Consider the following 7,382-nt stretch of genomic DNA (forward strand, 5'->3'; position numbering starts at 1 on the left):
CAAGATACAAAAGTTAAGTTGAGATGGATCAATCATGTAGAGAGAAGATGTGTTGATGCCCCAGTTATGAGGTGTGAAATGTTGGCCGTTGTATAATAAAGGATGAGTAGAGTAGGCCTAAGAATTAGTGGGGGTGATGTGTATTAAAGCACATGTTAATTGTTATATTTAATTGATTATTATTTGACATATTCTTCAGCTAGTAGCCTACTACCACATCTATATGTCTCCAAGTAGTCTAGCATGTTTAGCACTCCTCTTTAAGAGGAGTTAGTTTAGGCAATTAGTTAGTTCATTCTTGTATATAAAACACATTATTGGATCAATGAATGATAGACCGATTTATATGGTATTAAGATCCCTAATATACTCTAAAGAGTAAGATCTGTTTTTTTCTTCTTCTCTTCCACCCACCCTCCACAAATGGGAGACGCTACTCGTGTTGTTAATGCGGATTACAACGTCGGTGCAATGATCGTTCAATTTAACCTTGTGTCCTAATTGTCCATAAAATTACGTGGAAGTAACAATTTTGCAACGTGGAAGGCACAATTCTCCATGCTTATGCATGGGCATGATCTCAATGGTCATCTCGATGGGTCTACTCCTTCCACATCTCGCACTATCACAACTGGCATAGCCCCTACTTCTAATCCTCCGTATTCTCTTTGGTTTCAACAAGACCAACTCATTCAAAACACACTTATGGCATCTGTTAACCCAACAATTCTTACAACGGTTATCGTTGCTAACTCATCTAAGACAGCCTGGGATGCCCTGCAGACCGCCTATGCAATTAAGTCTCAAATCAGAATTTTCAGTCTGCGTGATCGACTTATGCGTCTGAACAAAGACGGACAACCATTCACCGTGTATTTGTAAAGTGTTCGCTCTATTGCTGATGAACTCTCTATTGCTGGTGTCCCCTGTCACCAACTCTGAACTTATAGTAAAGATTCTTAGTGGTCTGGGTGCAGAGTTTCATGGTACTTCTGCTGCAATTCATGCTCCTGACTCTCCTATAACATATGAAGAACTGTACGAAAAGCTTCAAGACCATGAACTTTTTCTTCGACGTGAGGAGTCCAAAAGCGTTCTGACCCAGATTACTGCTATTGTTGCCACATACAACCAATCTGGTAAATTAAATTATCGCAACAACAGTCACCCAAACAATAGCAATAGTAACAACCAACAACAGTGGTCCAACAACCGCTTCACTTCACCCAATCATAGGAGATCTTCGACAAGCAACAACTCTTATGATAGTGTATGCTGCTAGCTGTGCAACAAACCTGGTAATTTTGCAAACATTTGTTGTTCGCAGTCTCACAATCATTTTGAGGCCAAGGCCAACTATGCGTCCGGCTTGAGCACGTCTGAAAATCATTGGATTGTCGACTTGGGAGCATCTCATCACATCATTGCCACACCCCAAAACCTGCAGGCATACAATGGCATGGATCAAGTCTCTATAGGTTATGGTAACAAAATCTCCATAACTTCACACTTATTCGACTCATTTAAATGCATCAAATAAATCTTTCAAGCTCTCTAACACTCTATGTGCTCCAAGCATTAAACACAATTTACTCTCTCTATCTCTAAATTTTGTCAAGATAACTTAACCTTTATTCAAATCTTTCCTTTTCATTTTTTTGTGAAGGACTTGGAAATGTGGACTCAATTGGTGCACGTTCAGAATAGAGATGGTCTCTATGAGTGGCCGGACTTAACCTCCATATATCCTCCTAAAGCGTATTTGACTTCCTCCACCATAACCAGTTTCACTTGGCATCATTAGTTGGGTCATACACATTCAAGAGTTCTACATTTTATTTTGAATAAAGTCTCGCTACCTTGGTCGCGAGACAAATTTTCAATTTGTAATTCTTGTTCTTCGAATAAGGCTCATTGCCATCCTTTTCAATTCACTTTATCATGTACCCAACCATTCCAAACTATCTTTAGTGATTTATGGTCCAGTTCAATCGATTGACAATAAATTATATTACTGTATTTTTATGGATCATTATACCAAATACACATGGCTTTACACATTAAGAAATAAAAGTGAAGTTACTAACCTTTTCCAGAATTTTCAAGCATTAATTGAACATCTTTTTAATACGAAAGTTCTTTTTCTATACAGATGGTGGTGGAGAATAAAAAAGTCTTGATCCATACCTAAAATATCAGGGTATTTAACATCTTATATCTCATGGATACACTCCTCAAAGAGTTTCTCTTGCTGAACGCCGTCACATGCATATTATTGAGACGGCCAGAACCTTACTTAATGAAGCATCACTTTCATTGGCTCTTTGGTCTTTTACCTTTCAACATGCGACTTGTCTCATAAATCATTTGCCTACCCCAGATATACAAAATAAATCGCCGTTTCAAATTTTGTTTGGTCAAGATCCAGATTACAATTCTTTAAAAATCTTTGGGTGTCTCTGCTTTCCCTGACTCAAACCTTATTCCAAAAAAAATTAGAGCCTCGATCAACACCCTGTGTATATTTAGGATTCTCCTTAGTTCATAATTGTCATCAATGTTTTGATCCAAAATCTTCTAAAATCTATTTATCTCGTGACGTGAATTTTTTTGAAAATAGTTTTCCTTACCGAAATATATTTTCAAATGTTTCTGAAACTTGTAAAACACTTGCATGGGAAGGTTCAACTGCAGCAAACCAAACACCATTCACTATTTTTTATCCTCCTCTTAGCCACGACTTACTAAGTCCCATACTTATCCCAAAGGCAGGTACCACCAATGCTCACAAGACGCCCTCTCCTCTGCTTGCGCTCCAACAGAATTTGCATCTCCAGGTAACTCTTCTACTTCTACTACACCCTCCGCTGCCCCTCCTGATTTCATTGATCCCCCATTACCTCAATTGATACTTTCCCAATTGTGTACAGCCGCATAAACAAAACAGTGTCATCTGCTGGCCAAGCCCATCCCACTGCCTCAATTCCCCTACGACCTTCTCTTGAACCTGTTCAAGTCACAGAACCTCTGCAACCTTCCCTTCCTCCAACAACTCGTGTTGTGACCCGCTCTCAGCACAACATTTACAAACCAAAAAACATCCTTGACTTTCTAGATCACTTATCTCCCACAGTTGCCCCTACCAGCTTCAAATGCTCTAGTAAACACCCAGAGTGGCAGAGAGCAATGAAAAGTGAATTTGATGCATTATTGAATAATCAGGCATGGTAATTGGTACCATATGACCCCACAAAAAACATTGTTTCTTGCAAATGGTTATACAGGTTAAAATAGAAAGCTGATGGGACAATTGACCGCTACAAGGAACAAATAGTTACAAAGGGGTTTACACAACGTCCTGGAGTTGACTATCATGCCACATTTAGTCCGTTGTCAAACCAACTATTGTGCGCTTGGTGCTCTCAATTGTTGTCCATCAGAATTGGCCCCTCCGCCAACTTGATGTCAACAATGCGTTCTTGCAGGGTCGTCAAGAAGAAGAAGTGTACATGACCCAAGTTTTGCAGACGAACAATCCCCCCCCCATATATGTCATCTAAAGAAATCCATCTATGGACTCAAGTAAGCACCCAGGGCATGGTACAATGAACTCAAGACGTTCCTCTGCATCTGGGATTTGTCAAGTCAGAGTCTGATGCCTCACTTTTCATTTGAAAAGTGTTGAACAACTTTTTGTACATCCTATTTTATGTGGACGATATCATCATCACTGGGAATCACAACTCCGAGGTAAATCAGGTTATAGCTTCTCTTGTTGGACGTTTTCCCATTAAGGATCTTGGAAATCTGCACTTATTCCTTGGAATTGAGGTGCTCCGTACTGCCAAAGGTATTACCTTATCACAGTCTAACTACATAAATGAAATTATCTCTAAAGAAAACATGCAGGACTGTAATTCAGCAAAAACCCCAATGAGTGCCACTGACGTGCCTCACTTAAATGATGGTGCGCAACAAACTGATGCAACTCGTTACCGGAGAGTTCTTGGAAAACTATAGTACTTTTCTTTTACTCGTCCGAACATCAACTTCTCTGTAAATAAATATGTCTCGATTTATGCATCCTCATCCAAAGTCCACCGGAATGCACTCAAACAAGTACTCAGGTATCTCTAAGGCACAATTCTGCTTGTTCTTCACATTAAAAAGATAATGATTTCAAGCTAATATGTACTCTGATGCAGATTGGGCTGGAGATGTAAGTGATTGAACTTCCACTACTGAACACATTGTTTTTCGGCCAAAATTCTGTGAGCTGGTCCTCCAATAAACAAAGAACAATTGCTCGGTCCTCAACTGAAGTAGAGTATCGTGTTGTTGCAAGTGCACTTGCTGAAACCGATTGGGTGACAAATCTGCTAAAATAACTACATGTTTCACTTCCCCAAGCACCAAACATTTACTGTGACAATGGGGTTGCAACTTATCTGTGTGCAAATCCAGTTTGTCATAGCTGCATGAAGCACATTGTTGTAGACTTTCACTTTGTTCTCAAACAAGTTCAGTGGAATCAAGTTCATATTGTTCATACCCATGCTGCAGACCAACTCAAGGACACTCTCACTAAAGCTCCAGCCTTTGATATACACCTATTCAAGCTAGGTGTTGTTACACACTGCCTATCTTGAGGGGGCGTATTAAAGCACATATTAATTATTATATTTAGTTCATTATTGTTTGACATATTCTTCAACTAGTAGTCTACCTACTATATTTCTTCAAGTATACTAGCATGTTTAGCACTCATCTTTAAGAGGTGTTTAGGCAATTAGTTAGTCCATTCTTGCATATAAAGCACATTATTGGATCAATGAAAGGTAGATCGATCTTTTGCTTTTATAATGTGACTAGGCATGATGTTGTTTACTATGATGTGTCTAGAGTTGGACTTGATTGTGTATTGATGCAGAATGGTGAGGTTATAAGCTACGCATCCAAACAACTTAAGAATCACAAAAAGAACTATTGGACTCCTAATCACGAGTTGGCAGCAATGGTTTTTCCCTCAGTTATTCATCTTGTATTCGTAAGATACATAGAACAAAAATCAAGCCCATTGAATGAACGGTGTCCTCTTAAGAATATTATTCCCTTCAAGTACAAGAGGTTAATAAAATATGTTTTCAAGATAGAATGATCTTACTCACCGGTGTATCGCTATATAAATCTACGGTGTCAACAACCACTCAACGATAGTAAAGTATACTAAGAGTATTAGATTTAGTAGTAGAAGAAAAAGTCAAGAAAATTATGTTCTTAAAATGAGAGAAAATCCCTCAATTTATAGAAAACAAAGGATAGTGCGAAAAGATTCTTATTGTGCCTTACTGGAAAGGTCACAAACCCTTGGAAAAGTCACAATTTTTCGGAAATGTCACCACCTTTCAAAAAAGTCACAACTTTTCATAAAATTTGCAACTTCTTATAAAAGTCACAACTTTTCATAAAAGTCACAACTTTTCATAAGACTCACAACTTTTCATATAAGTCACAACTTTTCATTAAAGTCACAACTCTTCATAAAATTCGCAGCTCTTCATTTTTCATTCACACCTTTTAAAACCCAATAATCCCCCACATGAATGGGGAATGACTCCAAGACAAAGAAACGGATAAGTATGTGTACTTTACAAGCAAGAATTAATAGCATCTGAAGAAGTAGGTTTTCCCTTGGACTTTTCGTTGTGAACCTCAGTCTATCGGTAGATGAAATATCTTTAAACCGTCGAGCTTTGGTGTATACCTAGACAACCATATGTAACACAATTCATCCTTTATCGTTTATGGTTCTTACGATTGAGTTCGTTTCATCCATGAACGCCTTTTAATTTCATGATGAGTATATGGAGAGATGGGCTTCTGAAAATCATCCTCATTGAAGCGGCTTACACTTCACACTCACATAGGTAATTTCTAATTATATTACCGCGTAGATACACTATTTGGTGAAATCTATCAAACTCAGAATATCATTAAAAACATTAAGCTTCATTAACTCATTAACAAGCCTTAATGTTGCATCCTTGTTCCTGAGCATTGTCTTCATCATGAGAATGTATTGAGTTTGTTGACAATGTCGAACCGTCAGTTAGAACATTGTTTTTCTCCTTGAATCTAGCTCTTGGGATCTTCAGTTTACTAGATAGACTTACTGCCATAATGACTTGTCCTAAGTCGTAAACCCATTCCCTTGGAAGATCTTTCAACATTCTCTCTATTTAGGCATTTTTATAGATCCAACACATTATCCTTTGACTTTACATTATCAATTGTGATAATTCTACTAGAGAGTAGTTTTCTATTTGTATCATGTCTATGTCTTATATGACAAGATTCTCTATTACATATCATGATTACTGCCCTACCTATTATATCTTGAGTATCAAAATGTATGCATACTGATGCCAGTGGTTTGGGCTAAAAAGAATATCTATCAACAAATTCTAGAGTCTTTCAACTTATTCACCGACTTTATCTTGAGCACCTAGCTCACATATCATGTAGAGCTAGTGATACATGTCTTTTTTTAGATTTCCAAGAGACTGCTCCTCTACCAAAATTAAATGCATATCCACTCTTGGGTTTTACTTCATTTGTCTTGTGATCCAATATATATCACTCTGTGCTTTTAATAATGTTGGATGTTGTTAAAATACAAGATGTAGGTTTCAGTATTTCTTAAATAATCCAGAAATCTTTTCATTTTTATCCAATGAGTTTGATTGGAATTATTTGTGAACCGACTTAGTTTATTAATAACACATGTTATATTTGATCGTGTACACTTTCTGATATACATCATACTTCCTAGTTGTCTAGCATAATCCAATTGTGAGTCACTTTTACCTTTATTCTTTTGAAGTGCAAAGCTAACATTATTGGAGGCTTAACAATATTAAAATCCAAATATTTGAACTATTCGAGTACCTTTTTAATATAATGAGACCATTATATGCTAAACATGTTTAATTTCGAAGGATTCTTATACCTAAGACCATATCAAAAACTCCACAATTTTTCATATCAAAGTTGCTTTCTAGCATATGTTTAGTAGCATTTATGTCATTAGTGTCTCTATTGATGATCAACATATTTCCAATATACAAACAAATAATGACCTTGTGATTTTAATGTGAACACATTTTTGTAATTGACATGTCCCAAGTGTTCGCATCACAAATAATTTGACTCAACAAGTACGAACAAATAAAAATATTGAGTTTGAAAAGCTCTCCATGAGGTTGTTTTTTCTCACAAATATTTTGTCACATCCGGGTTTACCCCATAGACGTAACCGACGTCGTCGTCCTTGTTGAGGACTAAGACTAGACTCTTAGTTTAAATCATTACATTCATGGGTC

The 7,382-nt window shown here is 37.2% G+C and overlaps 1 long non-coding RNA gene across 1 annotated transcript; it reads left to right on the plus strand.

Annotated features, from left to right (window-relative positions):
* The first annotated feature begins 424 nt into the window (after positions 1-424).
* Positions 425-4,823, plus strand: LOC138337156 (uncharacterized). Its single transcript, XR_011210636.1, has 3 exons — positions 425-1,484; positions 1,667-4,127; positions 4,206-4,823. It is a non-coding gene; the product is annotated as an uncharacterized lncRNA (long non-coding RNA).
* The last annotated feature ends 2,559 nt before the right edge of the window (positions 4,824-7,382 follow it).

Source organism: Solanum lycopersicum, chromosome 7, assembly GCF_036512215.1.
Source record: "Solanum lycopersicum chromosome 7, SLM_r2.1".
NCBI classification, from domain to species: domain Eukaryota; kingdom Viridiplantae; phylum Streptophyta; class Magnoliopsida; order Solanales; family Solanaceae; genus Solanum; species Solanum lycopersicum.